Here is a 20887-nt window from a genome sequence, read left to right as displayed (position 1 = left end):
TTTTTGACATTTCTTATGTCATTTGTGTGGTCATCATTTCTTATGTCATTTGTGTACTCGTAATAGCAGAGGCTGAGAATACTGCGATCATCTTCGTAATGATTATAGAAGGTTATCGGCTAAAATTGGATATTGAAAGTTTCACTCCAAAGTTTATCCGAATTCCGCAAACTTTATTCCTGGCTGTTCATTTGCTTTTCCAAGAATATTTCACACTTCATAATGATCAAAACAGAGTAATTACCAGATTACTGATAGAACATTTATTCTTAATGTATGTGAAACATTTTATTGTTTGTTTTCGTTTTGAACTGAGGAATGACCTGGTGGTAGTCCCTCTCAACGTACTAAACTACGGTATTCGACATCCATATCCACCCTGAAAATTTCAAAGTTCTAGGTTAATGCGTTCAAGAGTTATCATGATCGTGTTCACGGACCTAAGTCCTCATCATAGAGACGAATCTCATCATTTGAGATCATTCCTTGATCAAATCAAAAATTACACATCGTGACGAAATAATATAAAGGGTGTTTTTTTTAGAGCTATAGAACTTTAAATTGCAATAAAACAACGATGGATTATTCGATTGACATGAATTTTATTTATCCGCAAGATAATCTTGTGACATTACATTTTAAATATGATTTCTGGCATATGACCGCCACGGCTGGCTCGGATGTAGTCCAATCTGGACGTCCAATTTTCGATAACTTTTTCCAACATTTGTGGCCGTATATCGGCAATAACACGGCGAATGTTGTCTTCCAAATGGTCAAGGGTTTGTGGCTTATCCGCATAGACCAATGACTTTACATAGCCCCACAGAAAGTAGTCTAGCGGTGTTAAATCACAAGATCTTGGAGGCCAATTCACAGGTCCAAAACTTGAAATTAGGCGGTCACCAAACGTGTCTTTCAATAAATCGATTGTGGCACGAGCTGTGTGACATGTTGCGCCGTCTTGTTGAAACCACATCTCCTGGACATCATGGTTGTTCTATTCAGGAATGAAAAAGTTAGTAATCATGGCTCTATACCGATCACCATTGACTGTAACATTTTGGCCATCATCGTTTTTGAAAAAGTACGGACTAATGATTCCACCAGCCCATAAAGCGCACCAAACAGTCAGTTTTTCTGGATGTAACGGTGTTTCGACATATACTTGAGGATTAGCTTCACTCCAAATGCGGCAGTTTTGTTTGTTGACGTAGACATTCAACCAGAAGTGCGCTTCATGCCTAAACAAAATAAAATGGACGTAGTGCGCGATACGTATTCCGCACAGAACCATTATTTTCGAAATGAAATTGCACTATTTGCAAGCGTTGTTCAGGCGTGAGTCTATTCATGATGAATTGCCAAACCAAACTGAGAATAAATCACTTGACAGCTGGCCATCTTCAACAGTAATGCCAACTTAAAGTTATATACCTCGAAAAAAAAACACCCGTTACCTATAGCACTCTCTTCTGGGAACGAACCCTCAAAAAAACACGCATATAGCTCAAATGTAAACATTAACTTCAGGCAAAAATGAACCCTCTCAATTATACCTGTAGAAGCTAATATCAGTTATTGTTAATTCAACTGGAAGAGATATGTATATTCATCTCGAGGAAACTGCTCTTGTCCCACAATGAAATCAACGTACTAAAGAACTGAAGAGCTGAATACGAAATGTGTCATCATGATAATGTATCATGTTGGGTCCTTTGTGTATGTAATAATATTCTATGCGATATCACCTACCTGGACAGGTTGAGGTGAGAATTCTCGGAAAGGATGCTTTTGGCAATATTTCTCGGTATTTTCGGGTACCTATATTAAAAAGACGGAATGAGTTGAATTCACCACAAGGGCAAATTTATAGCTCCCTTGTTTCTGAGAAAAGCTCCATATGAAGAATTTTTATATAATTATTATTATCTCGAACGTGAAGAAGAGTCATCTTCTTTAGGTCCTTGAATATTAATTCTACAAAACATGAGGTTCTCTTTGGTCAAATAAAGGGGTATCCAACAGGAGGTTTCATTTTGATAAAAAAAATATATACTTTTAGAGAAATCAATGGATGTTAATTTCATTGTAAAGAAGAAGGTATGTCATTAACGAAAGAGAACGATATCAATCAAATGGCTGTCACGTCTACTGTTGCAGCACCATATAAAGCCTGTTTTTTTTTCGAGGTAAATAACTTTAAGTTGGCATTACTGTTCAAGATGGCGACCGATTCAACAGCTGTCAAGTGATTTATTCTCAGTTTGGTTTGGCAATTCACCTTGAATAGACTCAAGTCTGAACAACGCTTGCAAACAGTGCAATTTTATTTCGAAAATAATGGTTCTGTGCGGAATACTTATCGCGCCCTACGCCCATTTTATTTTGTTTAACGATGAAGCGCACTTCTGGTTGAATGGTTACGTCAACAAACAAAACTGCCGCATTTGGAGTGAAGCTAATCCACAAGTGTATGTCGAAACACCGTTACATCCAGAAAAACTGACTGTTTGGTGCGCTTTATGGGCTGGTGGAATCATTTGTTCGTACTTCTTCAAAAACGATGATGGCCAGAACGTAACAGTCAATGGTGATCGGTATAGAGCCATGATTACTAACTTTTTCATTCCTGAATTGAACAACCATGATGTCCAGGAGCTGTGGTTCCAACAAGACGGCGCAACATGTCACACAGCTCGTGCCACAATCGATTTATTGAAAGACACGTTTGATGACCGCCTAATTTCACGTTTTGGACCTGTGAATTGGCCTCCAAGATCTTGTGATTTAACACCGCTAGACTACTTTCTGTGGGGCTATGTAAAGTCATTGGTCTAAGCGGATAAGCTACAAACCCCTGACCATTTGGAAGACAACATTCGCCGTGTTATTGCCGATATACGGCCACAAATGTTGGAAAAAGTCATCGAAAATTGGACGTCCAGATTGGACTACATCCGAGCCAGCCGTGGCGGTCATATGCCAGAATTCATATTCAAAATGTAATGCCACAAGATTATCTTGCGGATAAATAAAATTCATGTCAATCGAATAATCCATCGTTGTTTTATTACAATTTAAAGTTCTATAGCTCTAAAAAAAACACCCTTTATTATTCAGAATTTCTTCTTCTCTTCAATAAAATGCGTATTCCTCCCCAGGTGGACCTACTGTCGGTGAATGTCAAATACATTTAACCTATAATTATCACATATCCTCAACGGAAACAATCTAAACACTATCACCCACAATTCGTCACCCCAAAGTGGCGTCATGTAACACTAAAACTCTGCAAAAGCCCACCTCAATTAATCGTGATAAAGTTTCGAAATTTAGAAGCACCGCTATCGCTAACCCTATCGAACGAGTCTGGGAAAATAAGTTCAATCCGGCCTTCTTCGATAATTCAACCCCGGTGCACAGGAGTAGACAAGCAGTTTCCCGAAGACTCTATCCACTTGTTTTTCATTAATCCTTGCGAACTAATGCACCCAGCAGGATTCCCTCGAGTCCTGACAGTTTATTATGAGTTAACTACACGCTGATCACCAAGCTCAATTTATTTTACGGAAATGGAAAAATCCGGAAAAACATTTCGGAAAGGTCACAGCCTTGTTCTCGTTTGGCCTGTATTCGGGAAATGTTCGTGGAAATGGATTTCCGAGAACGGTATTTGTGCGGTTCTTGGAATCCGGAATATGCCTGTTTCGCATCTGTTAGAGCTTAATACTTCGTGCTACTTGGGAAATGAAGATTATTATCTTTTTGTACGTTTATTCCACAAACATAACTTTATTATACAAACTATTATGCAGGTACCTGATACAATGGCGCCACGTAATAATTCAGCTGCTGAAAAACCCAGTGAAAAACTCAATTGCAAGAAATGTATGAAAGAAGTGAAGCTTTATATTGACTGTAGTAAATGTCATAGTGCATATCACCATAGTTGTATCTTGAGGATTCCTGGTATGTACGTAGATAAACAGAGAAATATTGTTTGTTGTGATAATATAACCTCAAAACTTCATGAATGTGAAAAAAAGGAAGAGGAAATTCAGACACTGAAATCGCGATTGTCTAACATGAACGAGTTAGTTTTTGAAAATTCTATAAGGCAGCAAACATGGCCCGATAATGAACCTGAAGAAATAAATCTAGAGAGTGAAAACAATCACTCTGAGGATAAACCAACATCTGACAAAGAACAGGAGGAAGATGCCCTGAAAACCAAATATCTGAATTTAATTATTGATGAGAAAGGTAAATTGATCACTGTTCTTTTTGATCAAATAGAGGTACTTAAAAAGCAGATTTCCCTTTTGGAGAAAATTGACGGAAAACCAACAACAGCATCGCCCTCTGTATGCCAATTTCCCAACTCACCAACCATCAGAGAAGAATCCATTAATACAGAAATCGAAATTACTAACATCGAAAACACCGCAAAAAAATATCTGAAACATAAATCCACCCCTGTCTTCAAAGATAGAAGAGAAGAAATCAAAGATTTCAATGTAATAACTAGGGAGAAGAATAAAGAGACAGATATTATTCATAAAAATATTAACGGCGATTCTCCAGTGAACAAAGATAAACATACGGAAAAATACTATCAACGAACACGTTATAATAATCCGACAATCTTGGGTTCAAACGTAAACATAGACGGCGCACTAAAAGGAGCTACTAAAAAGGCATGGTTTTACGTAGGAAAAATAAACAAATATTGTAAGAAAGAAGATCTTACTGAATACATTTCAAAGAAAATTACTAGCGGTGAAATTATAGTTGAACAAATATCTAAGGCAGATGCAAATAGTTTATCTTTCAAGATAGGTATCGATTTTGATAAGTTAGAGGAAATCAATAAACCGGAGTTCTGGCCTCAAGGAGTCGAAATTAGGAGATTTAAGTTTTTTCGAAGACCAGAATAATATCAATAAAAGAAAAAAAAACAAAGATAAAATAATCAAAATCCTGAACTTGAATGTAAGATCAATAAAAGACAAAACAGACCACATGGAGGCATTTTTGGAAGAAGAAAAAATAAATATCGCAGTACTAACAGAACACTGGATGCCGGAGAACATGGCGGAGCGGCTGGCTGTGCGAGGTTATCAATTGGGGGCTCATTTCTCGAGAAAGGGAGGATATGGTGGTGTTCTGATTCTTAATGATGAAAACTTATCAATAGAACCACTCCGATGGGTAGAAGATTATTCTGAGGAGAATCACATCGAAATGACTGCGATTATAGAAAAAAAACAACGAATGATGATCATTGGCGTTTATAGACCACCAAAAGGATCGATGAGAGTTTTTTTGGATAAATTGAGGGCTTGTTTGGATGCTTGTTTCAATTCTGACGGCAACTACAGGAATATATGTGTAGTAGGAGATTTCAATATCAACGTGGCGGAGAATACCAAGGACAGTCGAGATCTTGGAGAAGTGATGGAGGATTTCGATCTTCAAGCAATGTTTAAGGGGTCGTCAAGGATAACAGATAGAACATCAACGCTTATTGACAACATATTTTCGAATATCAAAGAAAATTATGTATCTTACAGTACAGAGCCTCATATTTCGGACCATATGGCGCAAGTCATAGGATACAGTAAACATGAAGAACCAGTCAGAGAAAAAACAAAAATGGTTAGAAAGGTTGCAAATGAGAATATTAAACTTTTGGCGGATGCGCTGAGTGGGGAATCATGGAATTGGTTGGATACTAATTTATCAGCAAAGGAAGCATTCGATAAGTTCTGGAGTATATTCCTAGAACATTTTGAGAATAGCTGCCCTGAAAAACTGCTGAAAATAAAACCGAATTCAAAATCAAAACTCAAAATGAATAAAGAGATCAAGAATCTGAAAAATCGTCTTGATGCTTTTTCAGTCATATATTCGGTAAAGAGAGATCTAGCTAGCAAGAATGCCTATAATATCATCAAGCACGAATACAGAGCAAAAATAGCAGAGTTAAAGAGAATTGAAAATAATAAAATAATTCAGAAGGCAACAAACAAAAATAAGGCAGTTTGGGAAATAATAAACGAAGGAGTAACAACAAAGAACAAAAACAACTATGCGGACATTGATCCGAACCTGATGAATGAATTTCTAGTGAGTGTTGGAGCTCCAGAGGTGCTTAAAGATCCCAAAAATTTGGCCAACCCATTCATTCTTCAAGAAAAAACGGACAAATATACAGGAAATTCAATATTTTTAAGAGAGGTTAATGCAGAGGAGGTGCTTAAGATTGGTAGAAAAATCAAAGCAAAGAATTCTAAGGATATATATGATATATCACCAAATGTTCTGAAGAAGATTCTTCCATGCATTGCTGAACCACTCAGTATAATAATAAACAGATGTTTCAATGACGGCTACTTTCCTCAACAGCTTAAACCTAAAAATCAACCTAACAACTACAGGCCTATATCAATTCTTCCGGCGCTTTCTAAGATCTTCGAGACCACTATTAAGGACAGAATTTCCAGTTTTCTGAAAAAATACAAAATAATTTGCAAGGAGCAGCACGGGTATCAGGAGAATAAGTCGACGAGCAGTGCCATAACATCTCTACTGCTGGAAATAGCCGATGGTTTCGACATGGGTAAAAAATGCGAGATGATAGCGTTTGACTTAAGCAAAGCCTTCGACTCAATAGATCATGATATACTATTGCAGAAACTGAAATATTATGGAATTAGAGGTAGAACACTGAAACTTATCGAGAGCTATTTGAAATCAAGATTCCAGAGGGTGCAGCTCGAGGATCGGTTCTCTGAGTGGAAGGAGATAGAATTCGGAGTGCCTCAAGGATCCATCTTGGGACCGATACTCTTCATACTTTACATAAATGATCTACCCTCAAATGTCCATTCCGATGCCCAATCACTGTATGTTGACGACTCATCTTTCTTGAACGAAGGTAAAAATCAGGAGGAATTAAATATGAAATCCCTGATAACAAAGCAAGAAGCCGAAAAATGGTTTTGGGCGAATAACTTCAAGGTGAACAAAGACAAAACCAAACACATCACATTTGAGACTCGTCCAACAGTCGATACCACATTGAAGTTTCTGGGCGTCATATTGCAGCCGAATCTAAAATTTCATGCCCATATTGAAGTACTAATCAAGAGATTATCGGTTGCAACATATACGATCAGGAGGACCAAACAGCTAGCAGGAAAAATCGCTGCCAAAACAGCATACTTTGCTTTTTTTCACAGCCTCATTAGTTATGGAATTCTATTCTGGGGAGGAAGATCTGAGAGCCATAGAGTTTTCACTAAACAGAAGAATGCTATACGAATTATATGTAAATTAAAAGGGACGGAAAGCTGTAGAGATCACTTTCCAGCGGAGAATGTCATGACATTTACCTCCCTTTACTTGCTCTCCTGCGTAATGTATGTCCATGAGCGTGTTGATGAGATGGCGAAGAATGGGAAGTACCACACATACCGTACTAGAAACGCAGGTCATCTGATGACGCCATATCACAGAGTGATGGCATCCCAGATAAGTGTCAACCACGAGGCTTTATTGATTTATAACTGCATACCAGAACGATTGAAAATAATAAAGAAGGAGGAACTTAAGAAGATACTGAAAAGCTTTCTGATAAAAAAAGCTTATTATAGCATGAAAGAATTCTGGAAATGCAAATTTGTTAACTTATAATGTTCGTCTGAATTGTTTAAGTTAAATTGTCCATATATCTTTATACCTTTTATGTATGTGTATATATATTTACTGACACACCATGTAATATTTGATGGACTTTATTATTCATTATGTTAATTGTTAACATCTGAATAAATTATTATTATTATTATTATTATATTCTTCGAGGATATTTGATATTAATTATACCAGAAAGTGAATTGATTATTTTGATACCATAGTTGTGAGCAATGGTAAAATGTTCTCTGGTTGAGTTAGTATAAGGTGTAGTAAAAAGGAATCCATTATTTTTGGATGGAAAAACAAGGCTTCAATTACCTACCATAGTTAGAACGATCCAATTCAGGTCAAATATGCACCGTTTTGTTCGATAAAATGTTGCAAATTGGAAGGTAATATCATTATGCCCCTCTCATAAAAGCCCTCCTCCTATTGGCAAAAAATTGAGACGGTCGACTTTTACAAGCCTCTGTTGAAGCGAATTTTCCACCAGCAGAATTGTTCGTCATGGACAGGAACAGATGGTAATCACTTGGTTTTAGGTCCGGACTATAAGGTGGATGAACCTCTCAACCAAGCTCCCGGAGCTTTTGGCGAGTCACTATCGATATGTGTGACCTGGCGTTGTCTTGAAGGAGCATAATTCCTCTACTATTGGCCAAAGCTGGTCACTTCTGGGCGATTACTTCCTTCAGACATTACATTTCCGAATTAATAGTTGTGCCGAAGAGCAGCAGCTTATAGTAGATAATTCCCTGCCAATCGTACCAAACACACAACGAAACCTTTCTGGCCGCCAATCCTAACTTGCCTACCGTTTCCGCCTTTAGCGTTTAGACCGTTTTCGCTTGACGTTGTCGTAAGTGATCCACTTTTCATCACCAACCGCTTCAAAAATTGGTCGACTTTTTTGCGATTCAGCAGAAATTCGCACATGGAAATTAGGTCTATGAGCTTTATTGCGTGAACTCGTGTGGTACTCATACATCGCTTCTTCTTGAGACCAGCCTTATGCAAATGGTTCCAGAAGGTTTTTGCGCATTCTTTAGCTCTTGGACAATCGAAACAGTGCTTACATGACGGTCGAATTAGACAATGTCCATGATTTTATCGACATTTTCGATAATTGGCCTTCCAGTGCGTGGTGCATCTTTGGCATCGCAATTACCGGAACGCAATCGATTAAACCAAAATTGCGCAAGATTGGCTGTACCAGCATCATTACCATAAACACTATTCAGCCGCATGGGTTGCATTTTCACCTTTATTGAAGAAAAACTGTAATATATAGCGTATTTTCTATTTCCTTCTGTCCATCTTTGACGCGCGCTCAAACTAAACTAATCACAAAACTGTCACAATAGTTTTTGTAGTACGAAATCTCATCTTTTTGAGACTATCTAATGGAACTCGATTAGATCAATACAACGCAAGATACAGATAACTAAAGCAATCTAGTGCAAAAATAATGGATTTCTTTTTACTGCTCTCAAAATATGTTTTTGATATCGAGATATCAGTGGTTCTGATAATAGAAAAATATGAAAATTGTATCTTGTCTCAAAACCTGAATATTCGTATCTAGTTCACTATTAGGCTTATTATTCGCCCAATCAAACGATAGGAGTAAAACATTTTTTTTTTAATTCCTAGAATTCACGCGCTCGTAATTTTCATTCCTGTGAATTGGACTCTGTTATTTGCAGCTCGGCGCGTGGTAATGATATTAAATCAGAACACGCACCAAATATCGATTCAACGTCGAGAATATATTCACGAACGGCATAATTCTATTCGGGATCTCTTGTATAATATATAATATAATATGTACACTGTAAATTCCCAATTTAGATGTTAAATTCAACAAAACTATCTCAATTCCGAAAAGTATATGGTGTAACTCAATTGAAAATGCAATTTTCAGTTGGGATCAAAATCGAATGAGAAGTGTGGAAGTAATGAGAGCTGAAGGAATTTCACTTATTTGCCTGAACTTTTTATAGCTGAAAATTATCGGGAATTATGATGAACTTCAAAGAAATCGCGGACTTTGATGTGCCAGTCATGACTGTTAATATAACTTCATTTTAAATCGATCAGATCTGTATCTCTCGAAATATCGATTAAACGAAATTTCAAATTGGTATATTTCTGTATTCATTCGCCTTATTATGTTCATTCACGAACTTGCCTTTCATATTCGAGCTTAAAACTTGTAACCTGCCAATTTGAACACCACAAGTTGATTCTAAGGAAGTTATTGAACCAGCACAAGATAAATCATTCATCAATAAGTTCAAATCGAGACGATTTATTCATCGAAAAATGTAAAATACAGACCTTAAGATGAAAAGATATTTGAGCAAACGTGAAATAAAAATGAAAAAAATAAGTATTTTGTAGAAAATTCTCTGTACTCACGGGAACTTACCAAATCAAAAATAATATATGAATAGTTCCTACACTAAAAGTACAAACGAAGAGGAGTGATTACTAGGATGATATAAATAAAAAAGTCACATGATGAACATGAGTCTGCATACTTTTTATTTTCTAGATACATGGTGTAAAAGCTAGAATTCTTTTCAAAGTTTCCGTCCGGGAATCATCATTTCTCAAGATATTCAGTTGGAAATTTGCAAAAATAATTAATTTCAAAATCCACAAATTTGCCTGTGAAACTGTATCGGTTGTCCCAAATTAGTTATTTGGTGAGGGAATCCCAGGATCCCTTTGAGCTAGAAAAAAATGAATGGCACAATGTCGGGCTCGATTTCCGAGTGACCTTATTTGGTGAAAACCGCAACGTTATAAATTCATCAGTTTCCAAGCTATAAGGGAAAATTCGAAAATGGCGTGAAATAAAAATTCTCGTAACTTCTTTATTACTGGTTTATACCACAAATCGAAAAAACTGCACAAAAAAAAAACATGAATTTATCAAGGTATGATTTTTTTTTTGGAATATTAATTCTTTGATGACTTTGAATTGAATTGTTCAACATTTTTCAGTATCATTCAAACTACCAGTGGCATACTACGAGGTGAAATGAGGGTAAATGAAAACATTGATCCAGAAAAAAATATCCTGCTGTAGATATTCACGGGCAAGGTAACACAATGTGGACCATCAAAGATCAAATGTAATATCATCCTCAAATTTCAGCTGAATATCTGAAGAAATATACATACTTCGAAGAAAAATTTTGCAGAAAAGACAAGTAATCACGCTTCTTCGTTTATACCTTCCAATTCAGGTAGAAGAACATTCTGTATGTAGAACCTATAAAATTCAAATGAAACGGTACACTAAGAGAATATTTAAGGAAGAATTAAATTTTTATGAAAAAAAACTTTCGAATTGATTTTTCGGGTCTAATGGTTTAATGGTTCATATTTCATTGATTAGAAAATTTCTTCATTCCCAAGTATTCTCTTATTTGTTCCTGTCCAATACCCAAATATTGGAAAAAAAGCACAAAACTAAAAAAAGAGACACGTTTTGAACTTACCTTTTATGTAAATATCCCAATGGAACAGTGGTAGGACCCTGCAAAAAAGATCAACTTCAGATGGGATAAACACGACCTAATCAAGCGCTAATCTAACTGTTATTTGACCAACTGCATCTTCTTCAAATATGTAATTTGACACGCACCTTATCTTCAAAATGTTTCCACACTATCCTGTTGGTCACCGGACGATAGTGTTATTTTTTTTAATAAATCATGATTCATCTTGTGGTTTATCCTAGGCAGATTCGACGTTTAAATCGTCTTGTTGATATTGATTGTGTTTATATTTATATCTTTTTCGCTATCTAACCAGACAATACTATTCAGTGTTATCGTAATGTTGAGTCATTGTGGTTTAAATAGCTCTTTTTTTTGGTTCTTAGTAAATGAGATGCTGGGGAAATATTCTTTCCACCTATATTAGACTTTATTTCTCGGAATGTCAATTAAGGATAAATTTGGAATTCGGAAAATAACAATTAGATCACTTTCTTCAGGGAATTCAGAAAAGAGAAGGTACTCGAGATTGTCAGAAGAAATGAAAGGAAAGGAAAGAGGGAGAAGAATGAAACACTAACAACATCTGAAATCTCAAAATGTTTGTATTTGGGTGAAATAAGAAAAATCTTGTTTCACCCAAATACACACAGTAACAGGACCAAAGTGATATGCTGCAAAAGCAGATGTTACTGTGAAATTTAATAATTTGATTGTTGTGCAAAATGGATCAACGAATTTTTCAGAAATTAACAGTTCAGTATTTACAATGATTTGAAGTAGGTACACTAGATATTTCGGGGGATTTGTTCGAGTTGAATCAGTCAAAAATCTCATGAAGAATATTTTTTACTAAACGTCAATGGTTTTGAGGAGGAAGTCCACTTATGCCAGAACCTCTTCCATTCAATTCCTCCTTGTGGGGAGTACGGGGATTTTTTCTCTAAGTCTTATGGTTCTCGAGATGCTTTTAATGATCATCGAACACGATAATCAGAAGATTATCGTGTTCTTTATAGTTATATAACTTAGGGGAGAGTGGGGCAAGTGCGTCGTTCGCAATATCTTACTTGACCGGCAATATATCCGCCAAAAATGAATACAGTTCACGAGTGAATCAATCATCTCGTGGTATCAATGAAAAATTTAATGAAAAATAGTAAAACTCAAGTAGATACGGAGATTTATCGTGATATAACTTTTGTCTTGTTATATTTCAGGTGAATAAAACAAGGATTTTTCATAATTTATAGGGAAATTCTAAATATTTCGTAGAATACATCATATAACATCAAACTCATGTACTTAGGCTTCATATTTAGAACGTTGCCAAACATAGGCGTACTTTGCAAAACATTTATTTCACTTCTTATGACACATTGGGGCAAGTGAGTCTCGCCGAGTACTAAAATAATCACAAATTCATCATATAAAGACCAACTCAAAGAAAAAGCAAAAACAGCGAGAACCAAAGAGGTCATAAGAATTTTGAGAATGCTGGACCAAGTTCTTTGAATAAAAAAGAGGAAAAGAGAATAAACTCTGAGGACAAAAAAAAATTTACCGGAAAACCAACAATATCAGATGAAGAAAAAAACACAATAAAACGAAACAAATCGGTACAATTTTCATGAAGAATGATTGTAATTCGCCTGATTGTGTATTGATAAAGCGCCTCGATGAACGAAGGTAGAAGGACTCACTTGCCCCACGATATGGGACAGGTGAGGCATTTGAAGTTTTTTTTTCAAGTCAGGAATTCTCACCTAGGAATTATTATTTTGTTAATTTTGTGTGTTTGGTGTATTGAATAAGTATCTCAAGTTGTGTTTCAATCAACAAACATTGTTTTTTTCGCATTTAAGGTGTCTCAGTTGCCCCACCCTCCCCTAATTAGTGAAATTCACTCCATTAACACTGCGCAAAAACTTTGGATCGGACATAATTGTTTTCTTGGAATTTGGATTCTACATATTCCGAAATATTATTTGAGCAAAATGGAATTAGAATCAATTCGTGGAGTAATTTCGAAGGTTTGTTTTAGAAGGAGTAAACAAAAACTTAGTGCCAAATCAACATAATTCAAATATTCTAAACCAGTAGCCAGTTCTTCAATATCCAGTGATACAAAAACGAACATTACCTATGTTGATCTGAATATTTTATGTTTCATTAAAAACAAAGTAACGGCATCCCAGAAAATAATACTTATTTTCGCAGAACCAAATAGATGGAAAACCAACAAATTCAATATGAATAATATAAATATACCCAGACTCGAGGCACAGACAGAAAAGAATACTATAAACAACCGAATGTATGAGTTCATATTTCCAAACTGCACCGGTCTTTTCTGTATTCATCACGTTCTCCCAACATCAACAACACAGCATGGCGGTACCGTCAACAGTTTTAGAATTTCCGGTGCATTCGACAGACGTTAGGTATTTGAATGGAAAGTGTGCCGTCTGGTTTCCGTTCCTTCAAGGGTGTTGAGATCGATTGAATAAATTAGTATTGCACACGCACGAATCGTGTTATGCAATTGAAACAGTGCATCCCAAAAAAAAATTCAACAGTTGCAAAGAATTCGCACATGTTATCATATGGTTGAAAATTTGTCCTTCAGTTCTGAAAATTCGATCGAAAATTTGTATTGATCTCTTAGGCCCAGTTTCACCAAACAGCACTTGATCCCAGATTGATTAAACTCCGCTTGTTACTAAAGCAGGCTTAACAGTGTTTTCTGTTTCACCATACATCAACCCGTCCGAAGATGATCGCGATTAACCAAATCGCGATTAAATAGTCAAACCATTTTTCAACGTTGTGAACAAACATTTATATAGTGTTCTGTATCGTATTAGCAATGATGACCACCATTGGCGCTAGGTGTCAGGTGTCATTCATTCATAACTAAGATGCATCTTATTCATAACTCATAACATTTCAAATCATTTGTCATCTTGTAAACAAAAAAACAAAGTTAATTTTTGCCGAAAATGTCGAGTGATGTGCTTCGAAATGTCGGAAACTTGCAGAAGTTAAAAAGGAATTATCCCATTTCACAAAACCACACATTCTGGAAAAAAAACGATATAAGTAATTTTATTAACTTATTTATTTTTATTAACAAGTTTAACTGCTTCTTAAATAATATTTCAATCAAACATATCAATACATTATTCTTTGCAATAAATTTCATAAAACACAAAAACAAAGTTTACGTGTATTTTAAATGGGAAATATTGAGCCTATACATATAGTCATATTTTGATAAAATTGACCCAAAAATTAGAAATTTCCGGAAAAATAATTACATAGACAAGAGTTCCATACTGATAAATAATTATTAATCTCAACTTGAAAGGTTATAATCCTCCAAAAATGGCCGATTAGTGCTAAATCGCGATTGGTCGATTAAATGGCGCTTTGGAGTGTGGTGAAACGCTACATTCCATTAATCGTGATCTAAGGCCTCACTTAAGAGCCAAGTCGAGATTAAAGCATTTGGTGAAACTGGGCCTTATACTTCATCTGTTCGCAAAATCTCAACGCCGTCGGATCTGTTCTGATTGAAATATTGAGTTATTTTCCGATATTATTCTTGAAGGGCCAAGTAGTAGCCTAATTGAAAAATTTTCACCAGTTAATTTTTCAAAATTTTTCGTATGTTGTAGTATATGATCTCATGAACAAGAAAGTCTGTGGGGTCCACCTCCATCATGTGACTATTTTTCGAGGTACAGGGCTGTGGAAGCTGGAAATGTCATTTTTTTTAAATAACATTTCTCGTACGAAAACACTTTGGATGTAACACTCTTACTCGGCAAATATTGCTTGTCCATAAAGTTTAAATTCGGGACTGGTTTTTAACAAAAATTATTATTATTAGATATGGGTTGAGTCAAACATTATCCTACATGAAAATCGTTTAGTTCATCACCCTGTAATTGAAACAGTCGTCCGTGGAATTTTCGAATGCGGGATCCCTGAAATTCTGCAGGATCAAAATTGCGGGATTTTCCATGCTGGATCAGTGGGAATTATTATGAAAAAAAAGCAAACGTCTTTAAAAACATGCCAGAAAGCAATAAACCACTCATAAGTTACGGACGAAGATGCTACACTAGTTACTGCTGAAACTACACTACACTACGATTCATGATCAGCATTTTGAAAAGTCATTATTACTCGACTTGAGTAAAGAAATGGTTAAAACTTTATTTTCTAGAATAAAAGAGCGCCGTTCATTAATGACAAGTATGGTACCGTAATAAGAAAACCCATGCAAATATTGAAATTTCAATGACTACAAATGGCCAAGAAGATACATTTGTAAAGGGTGTTTATTTTAGGGCTATAGAACTTTAAATTGCAATAAAACAACGATGGATCAATCGAATACGATTGATTTTTAATTTAATTTTACTTATCCGCAAGATAATCTTGTGGCATAACATTTTAAATATGATTTCTGGCATATGACCGCCACGGCTGGCTCGGATGTAGTCCAATCTGGACGTCCAATTTTCGATGACTTTTTCCAACATTTGTGGCCGTATATCGGCAATAACACGGCGAATGTTGTCTTCCAAATGGTCAAGGGTTTGAGGCTTATCCGCATAGACCAATGACTTTACATAGCCCCACAGAAAGTATTCTAGCGGTGTTAAATCACAAGATCTTGGAGGCCAATTCACAGATCCAAAACGTGAAATTAGGTGGTCACCAAACGTGTCTTTCAACAAATCGATTGTGGCACGAGCTGTGCGACATGTAGCGCCGTCTTGTTGGAACCACAGCTCCTGGACATCATGGTTGTTCAATTCAGGAATGAAAAAGTTAGTAATCATGACTCTATACCGATCACCATTGACTGTAACGTTCTGGCCATCATCGTTTTTGAAGAAGTACGGACCAATGATTCCACCAGCCCATAAAGCGCACCAAACAGTCAGTTTTTCTGGATGTAACGGTGTTTCGACATACACTTGAGGATTAGCTTCACTCCAAATGCGGTAGTTTTATTTGTTGACGTAGCCATTCAACCAGAAGTGCGCTTCATCGCTAAACAAAATAAAATGGACGTAGTGCGCGATACGTATTCCGCACAGAACCATTATTTTCGAAATAAAATTGCACTATTTGCAAGCGTTGTTCGGGCGTGAGTCTATTCATGATGAATTGCTAAACCAAACTGAGAATAAACCACTTGACAGCTGGTAAATCGGTCGCCATCTTGAACAGTAATGCCAACTTAAAGTTATATACCTTAAAAAAAAAGCACCCGTTACTTCATTTGCCCGCAAAATATCACCTCCATCAGATCTGTTCTGACTGAAATTTTGAGTTCTTTTTCGATATTATTCTTGAAGGACCAGGTAGTAGCCTAATTGGAAAATTTTCACCGATTAATTTTTCTAAATTTTTCGTATGTTGTAGAATATGACCTCCAGAACAACAAAGTCTATGGGTACAACTCAATAATATGATTAGTTTTCGAGAAACAGAGACCCCATGCCACCCCCTCCCCTGTATCCGCCCCTGATCTGGAACTGCTGAATTCTTTATGGGACCATCCAAAACACAAACTGAATAAGCGTACCCAATTTGATTAAATCAAAAAAGAATTGTAGAAGCTAGGGCTGTCACAATTCACAAGGATGTGCAGACAGACAGATGGCCACGAAAACAAAATTGCTCAGGATATTCTCGATTTATTTCGCCAATAGTAATTTTGAAATCGGAGACCAAAAATATGTAACCACTAAATATCTACCACTGGTAGGTTAGAAAGCAAATCGGAGAAAAAAGGGAGATTAGGTATGCCTGGAATGCAACAATTTTGTAAATATCGTGTAATGAAATGTCGCCCTAATATAAGCCGATTCCGAAAATACTTCAAAAACAACTAATTATACTAAGGGTGGTATTATAAAGAAACGTCGGTTTTACAACCATCGGTTATGGCCAAATTTATTTCGGTTGGCTACATTGCTCGTTCAATTCTGATTGTTGTCCATTAAATTTACTGGTCCAAACACAGAAATAAAAATAAAAAAACTGATATGTAATTTTAAATACATCAATGTCTATAACTTCAAACTTATTCGTTGACTCTCAGTTGAACTTAACCGACGGTCAACCTTCATTTATAATACAGGCCCTAAAACAACAACAAAACCTATTCCACCAAAAACCTAATTCGAGTTATGGATAGAAGTATACTCGCTAAGGGGTTCGATGATTCTCTAAACCTCCATAACATGAAATGACTTCACTATAATGGATTAGGAACAATAAATGCCAGGAAGGAAGAGGCGGAATAAGCTTTTCCAATAGAAAATTGTGATATCCATCGAAAAACTAATCAGATTGTTGGACAGATGTTCGTTTGTTCAGTTGGAAATCGATTTCACTTCATTATATATCTGGGACCACCCTGCGTGACGTCTTATTCCCATTTTAGCTCGGTCACAAAGATTTATTTGAAGTGCAGCTCGAATGCAGAGTTGCTCTACAACAAAAACTGATTGAAATCCTTGAACTGGGGGTCATCTTCGGATATAAATGGAATTCATGAACTGCATCGTTAGAGCCGATGTTTATGTAAACTAAATACCAGAATTTATGACTCATTTGAGATGGAAAAGTGGTTCAATTCGTATATGCGTATATTGGTGTCAAATGTGTGATGACGAGTACGCAGAGTTTTTAAAGCGCTCCTTCTTGGAACCGATCGCTCTATAATTTTGTAAGAATGATGGTAATTTTACAATTTTGAGCCGGGAATGGTCTCTAACGATAAGATTCGATTAATTGATGATGAATCTGTCCTCAAATTTGATTTTATCCGGCAGTATACAAGGTGGTCCAGGTTTTAGTGCAATTATTTCGGCTTGGCGTCGGATAGAACAACTCTTTTCATGAAAAAAAAATCCCATAAACATATATCCCAACAAGCTTCATTTTTGAGATACAGGGTGTTGAAGTTCGAAAACAAATAGGTTCTTTACTTATAACTCTAGTATATTTTTATTTTTTACATTTATTGTTTTAATTTTTAGGTATTGAAGTATTGATAATGTAATGTTTCGAATGAGGTAGGTATAAGTTTCATTACTGAAATGAACAAAGCTTCATTGAAAAACAAAATTTTCCTGAATGTTTTCCATATTCGAGATAATCGAGTATAAAGCAAATGAATGTTATAATAATAATGTAAAAGAGTTATGAGTAAGTTTTTTTCAAACTTCAACACCCTGTTTCTCTAAAATGAAGCTTGTTGGGATATATGTTTATGGGATTTTTTTTTCATGAAAAGAGTTGTTCTATCCGACGCCAAGCCGAAATAATTGCACTAAAACCTGGACCACCTAGTATACTGCCGGATAAAATCAAATTTGTGGACAGATTCATCATCAATTAATCGAATCGTATCGTTAGAGACCATTTCCGGCTCAAAATTCAAAAATTACCATCATTCTGACAAAATTATAGAGCGATCGGTTCCAAGAAGGAGCGCTTTAAAAACTCTGCGTAATTTTCATGAAAAAAATTCCTACAAACATATATCCTAAATATGTTTGTAGGAATTTTTTTCATGAAAATTGTTGTTCTATCCGACGCCAAAATCTGGACCATCCTGTATACGATGACTTATCAAAGAAAGTAGGTTCGGAGCTTGAATGCCAAAATTTCAGAAAATTCATGGAGAATTATGAAAAATAATTACCCAATATTTTCGTGCCGAGACAATCGAACCATAGAAAATTCAAGCAGAATATCGAAAAAAAAGAAGAAAACACTGTCGTGAAGTCAAGAGATTTTGAGCGCTTGCACATTCATGCGCAAATTGCGTCCTTAGGGATCACATATTTACTTATATTGAATTATGTTGATCCTGAAGGCGTAATTGGCGAGTAAATGAACAAGCGATCAACAGCTCCTGCTTTCACGTCATTAATTTCCTCTTTTATATTTTTCTAGGAAAAATACGGCTTCATGTTCTAAAACTCTGCGAACTGGGTTTCAAAGCAAACGAAAAAGCTCGCAAACACAAATAGGCACCTTTTTGCAATAAAAAAACAACATGAAGAGCAGAGGAAAGGTAAAATCTCCCATAATTGAAACATTCCTGAATTTTCCTTCGGAACTTCAACTATAAGGGTTAAAAAATATCTTATCTCAAGCACAAACATCTCACTGATTAATTCCGATTCAGAGAGAATATGGTTTTGAAAAACGTTAATGAAAAACTGTGTCAATAGGTGTGGCACAAGGTTCAGCTCTAATTTTTTATGTTTCTGATGAATTCGATATTTTGCGTAACTATAGCGGGCATTCTGGAGTTTAGCTGACTTTGATGGAATATTATGTTCGGAAAAGATTCATCACATCAATGAACTATATTCAGATAGTCATTTCCTTCGATTCCATTTCATTTGCGAGATTTTACTAGAAATTAAATTTATTTATGGATTTTCAACAGCCTGTATCTTTTCAATCCAGCCGAATCGGAAAAAATGGTAAAAGAAAAAAGTGTTTCATTTGACGTCAGGAATCTTCGGTTGAAATATATGAAAAGGGTGTTTTTTTTAGAGCTATAGAACTTTAAATTGCAATAAAACAACGAAGGATTATTCGATTGACATGAATTTCATTTATCCGCAAGATAATCTTGTGGCATTACATTTCAAATATGATTTCTGGCATATGACCGCCACGGCTGGCTCGGATGTAGTCCAATCTGGACGTCCAATTTTCGATGACTTTTTCCAACATTTGTGGCCGTATATCGGCAATAACACAGCGAATGTTGTCTTCCAAATGGTCAAGGGTTTGTGGCTTATCCGCATAGTCCAATGACTTTACATAGCCCCACAGAAAGTAGTCTAGCGGTGTTAAATCACAAGATCTTGGAGGCCAATTCACAGGTCCAAAACGTGAAATTAGGCGGTCACCAAACGTGTCTTTCAATAAATCGATTGTGTCACGAGCTGTGTGACATGTTGCGCCGTCTTCTTGGAACCACAGCTCCTGGACATCATGATTGTTCAATTCAGGAATGAAAAAGTTAGTAATCATGGCTCTATACCGATCATCATTGACTGTAACGTTCTGGCCATCATCGTTTTAGAAGAAGTACGGACCAATGATTCCACCAGCCCATAAAGCGCACCAAACAGTCAGTTTTTCTGGATGTAATGGTGTTTCGACATACACTTGGGGATTAGCTTCACTCCAAATGCGGCAGTTTCGTTTGTTGACGTAGTGTGCTTCATCGCTAAACAAAATAAAATGGACGTAGTGCGCGATACGTATTCCGCACAGAATCATTATTTTCTAAATGAAATTGCACTATTTGCGAGCGTTGTTCAGGCGTGAGTCTATTCATGATGAATTGCCAAACCAAACTGAGAATAAATCACTTGACAACTGTTAAATCGGTCGCCATCTTGAACAGTAATGCCAACTTAAAGTTATATACCTCGAAAAAAAAACACCCGTTACAAGTCAAAGACTCACCCTGTATAATACTCGTACAGAAGGCTCATTCTACCACTCGTTCATGAAAAAAAATAAAAAAGAAATAAACAATAATTAAAGAATCAATAAACAACATCTCTATCTCGAATAATTATTTAAGGTTCTCAAGCTTTTGAAAA

The 20887-nt window shown here is 36.0% G+C and overlaps 1 protein-coding gene across 4 annotated transcripts in view; it reads right to left on the bottom strand.

Annotated features, from left to right (window-relative positions):
• LOC123671756 (dystroglycan 1-like) overlaps positions 1 to 20887 on the bottom strand; it is a 92383-nt gene that overhangs the window by 39288 nt on the left and 32208 nt on the right. For 3 of the 4 annotated variants that reach the window (XM_045605775.1, XM_045605776.1, XM_045605774.1), the window contains one exon: positions 11217 to 11254. The gene's annotated coding sequence lies outside the window, so the exon portion shown is untranslated. Of the gene's footprint in view, positions 1 to 11216; positions 11255 to 11362; positions 11482 to 20887 lie in introns of those variants that run through there. The other variant, XM_045605773.1, reaches the window with a different exon arrangement.

Source organism: Harmonia axyridis, chromosome 1, assembly GCF_914767665.1.
Source record: "Harmonia axyridis chromosome 1, icHarAxyr1.1, whole genome shotgun sequence".
Classification (NCBI taxonomy): domain Eukaryota; kingdom Metazoa; phylum Arthropoda; class Insecta; order Coleoptera; family Coccinellidae; genus Harmonia; species Harmonia axyridis.
This window is presented reverse-complemented; position numbering and strand designations above follow the sequence as displayed.